The following is a 3,873-nucleotide window of genomic DNA, read 5'->3' as shown; positions in this document are numbered from 1 at the left end:
CTTTTCCAGATGTCATATAGTTGGAATCATACAGTTTGCAGCCTTTCCTGATGGGCTTCTGTCACTTAGTAATATGCACTTAAGGTTCCGCCATGTCTTTTCATGGCTGGATAGCTCACTTCTTTTTAGCATTGAATCATATTCCATTGTCTGGATGGACCACAGTTTATCCACTCACCCGCTGAAGGACATCTTCATTGCTTCCAAGCTTTGGCAGTTATGAATAAAGTGGCTATAAACATCTATATGCATGTTTTTGTGTGGAAGTAAGTTTTCAACTCCTTTGGGTGAATACCAAGAAGCACAAGTAGTGGATCGTATGGTAAGTGTATGTTTAGTTTTCTAAGAAAACACCAAATGATTTTCCAAAGTGGCTGAACCATTCTGCATTCCCACAGGCGATGAATGAGCGTTCCTGTTGTGCCGCATCCTTGCCAGCATGAGGTGTTGTCAACCCCAGAACTTTTTCATCATCCCAAACTGAAACTCTGGACCCACTGAACAATAACTGCCCTTTTCCCACTTCCCCAGCCCCTGGTAGCCTCTATTCTCCTTTCTGTCTCTATGAATCTGACTATTCTCGATATCTCACATAAGTGGAATCGTGGCCATTTTTGCAAACAATCTGTCACCGCCTACTCTTAGGAACAGGTAGGTTTCTGGGACTCCAAAGTCTTCATCATCCACTTGTGTCCCACGTTCTGGGCATAGCCATCCTTCCCAGAATCACATGTAATCTCCAAGACGCCTGGTCTCCTAGGGTGTGGTGGTGGAAGATCTTCCTCTGCCTAAAGTTCAGGGTTCAGCTTGAACTTGGGAGTGGTGATCAGTGCCACAGGCAACTTAGCACAGACCTGCCCAGGCACCTCTCTCTGTCCCTTTGGTGTCAGTTCCCTCACACTCCAGGGAGCAGACGTGACACCTTGAACATGCCCCAGATGACCAGGTCGTGGGGGATCAGGAGCTCAACTAGCTGCCCAGACCCACTGCCCTCTCCACACTCACCTGCCATCTCCCAGGGCTCTCCTGGCAGACAGCAACATGGCTGGCCTCTGCCACACAGCACCCTGGACACAAAGCTGTGGAGAACTGGGGAGGGAACTACTGAGGTGTCACATCCCTTTCATTGACCTTCAAACTCCCTATGATAACAGCGTGACCTCCCAGCCTAGGACAGAGGAGAGGTGGAAGGGAAAAGATGTGGAGAAAGGAAGAGAGAGAAAAAGCAGAATGAGGGTGTGCAGTGAAGAATGAACCTTGCCCAAAGAAAGGCCTGGCCTTTGCCTTGGTTCCTGGAAGGTGATCTCTAAACCCTTAGAATGTCTTGCCTGATAAGAGTATCTTTGTTTACCTGGGGGCCTTAGGCCACGCCAGATAGGAGAACAACTTGATTTACAGTAGGGGCTTTGGGTCACATGGTATCAGCTCAGCCTTCAGAGGGTGGACAACCAACCATGTCTACACGACTGAGCTCCAGTAAAAACTCTGTACACCAAGGCTCAAGTGAGTTTCCTTGGTTGGCAATACTCCACGCATATTGTCACAGCATAGTTGCTGGGACGAGTTAGCACTATCCATGACGCCACTGGGAGAGGACAAATGGAAGCTCCGGGTTTGGACCTCTCCGGACCCTGCCCCCCTGCGTCTCTCCCCTTGACTGATTTCAATCCGTATCCTTTCACAGTGATAAACTGTAACCACGAGTATAAAAGCATTCAGTGAGTTCTGTGAGTCTTTCTAGCAAATAATCAGACCTGAGGGTGATCTTGGGGACCCCTGAACTCTGCAGTTGGTGTCAGAAGTGAGAGTAGTCTTGAAGACTGTTGCCTAATTTTACAAAGGCGGTACACAGATGGGGCACGCTAACATGTTAATAGTAAATGCAAGAATAATGGTCATAGCACCCTCAGCATGGAGATGCTTCTGGAAGAAACATCATGATGGCTGCCCAAGGAGAATCACAAGCTCCGTTCAAACTTGTATTGGTTGGTGATGGAAAAACTACATTCATGAAACGTCACTGACTGGTGACTGGAGAAGAACGTTGCCATGTTTGAGGTTGAGGTCCATTCCTTTGTGTTCCACACCAGCAGAGGACCTATTAAGGTCAATGTATGGGATATATTGAGCTGGTCGGGAGAAATTTGGTGGATGGAGAGATGGCTATTATATCCAAACCCAACGTAGAATTTTAACGTTTGACGTAACATCGAGAGCTTACAGGAATGTGCCTAACTGGCACAGAGATCTGGTACAAGTATGTGAAAACAACCTCATTATGTTGTGTGGCAACAAGGTGGATATTAAGGACAAGAAAGTTAAGGCAAAATCCATCATCTTCCATAAAAGAAGACTCTTCAGTACTATGACAGTTCTGCTAAGAGTAACTACAACTCTGAAGAGCCTTTCCTTTGGCTTGTTCAAAAACTAATTGGATCACAGGGAACTATATTCAATATCCTGTAATAAACCATAATGGAAAAGAACTGAATTACTTTACTGTACAGCAGAAACTACCACAACACTGTAAATCAACCATGCCTCCATTAAAAAAAAACCAACAACAACTAATTGGAGCCCCTAACTTGGAGCTCATTGCCATGCCTGTTCTTGCCCCACCAGAGGTTGTCATGGACCGAGCCTTGGCAGTGTAATATGAGGCTGGCAGAGCAGGGTCCCCGCAGCGTGCCCTGAAACCCCATCTCCACATGTATCAGACACCTTTATCCTTTTGTGGCTGATGTGTGATTTTATGGTGTCCATGCCAACTGCAGGTCTACTGCTCTCATAATGCACATGCCTCCTTCAAATAAGACCTTCATCTTCATTTTCAAGTGTCTATAGGGAGAGATGTCTGGAGTCAAACATTCATTTGCATTACCATGAGAAATATCAACTTTTCATCTGCCCACTAAAGGAAGAGCTGCCAGATTCTTTAAATATAATTTCAATTGTTGTACAACTTTAAATGGATGATAAAAAATGTCAATTGCTTACCTGTACTAACAAAGTTTCTCCTTGATGGTGACTATCAAGCATTTTGTTTATCATTAAAAAGTCTAGATCAGGAATTGTATGTGGCCATTGCAAGCATAAAATCTCATGTAAAAAGATATGTTGATAAAAGCTGTGTACTAGATTGGTTAAAGAGCACCAATCCCTCACATGCTAGCATTCACTTTGCAATGTGTCACTGCACTTTGTTCCTCCCATCCGAGGGTGGGTCTATTTCTCTACCCTCCTATCCCAGAGTCTGGACTGGCCTTGTGACCTGCTTTGGCCAATAGAAGTGGGTGGAAGTGACTTGAGACTGCCACAGTTAGCTCAGGAAGCTTGAGGCTTCTGCCTTGATTCTCCCAGAAGGTTCTGGTTGCCATATAAAGAAGCCCACTTAGCCTACTAGAACACGAGAAGCCATGGAGGAGAGGAGACCTGAGGAGTCCTAGTCCACAGCTAGACATGTGAGTCAGGCCATCTGGAACCTTCCAGCCCAGCTGATCCTCCCTCTTGAGTGAGTCCAGTCAAAACTGGCAAGAGGAAGTACCCAGCCAACCAAATCATGACAAATCAAAATATTGTTGTTTTCAGCCACTATTCCTTGGGGTGGCTTGTTACACAGCAAAGGCTAATTAAAACGCAAGCTTAACTTATCATTAAAAATTGAAAAGATATAATAGGAGGGGGAAGAAGTGGGTGGGTGTAGAGAAGAAACAAAATTGGCCCTATGTTGATAATTATTGAAGCTGGGGATTATCTACTCATCTATTTTTGTATATGTTTGAAATTTTCCATAGTAAAAGTAAAAAATAAAAGGGAGGGTTGGAAAGATTTCATTAGAAAAATGTATATACATACTTGATATTCAACACACTT

At 44.7% G+C, this 3,873-nt stretch overlaps 1 pseudogene; it reads left to right on the top strand.

The window, feature by feature from the left end:
• The first annotated feature begins 1,676 nt into the window (after positions 1–1,676).
• On the top strand, positions 1,677–2,684 carry LOC111165579 (GTP-binding nuclear protein Ran-like; annotated as a pseudogene).
• The last annotated feature ends 1,189 nt before the right edge of the window (positions 2,685–3,873 follow it).

This window comes from Delphinapterus leucas, chromosome X (genome assembly GCF_059928025.1).
Source record: "Delphinapterus leucas isolate spDelLeu-1000000601 "Yukka" chromosome X, BTC_Dleu_Yukka2, whole genome shotgun sequence".
Lineage (NCBI taxonomy): Eukaryota > Metazoa > Chordata > Mammalia > Artiodactyla > Monodontidae > Delphinapterus > Delphinapterus leucas.
This window is presented reverse-complemented; position numbering and strand designations above follow the sequence as displayed.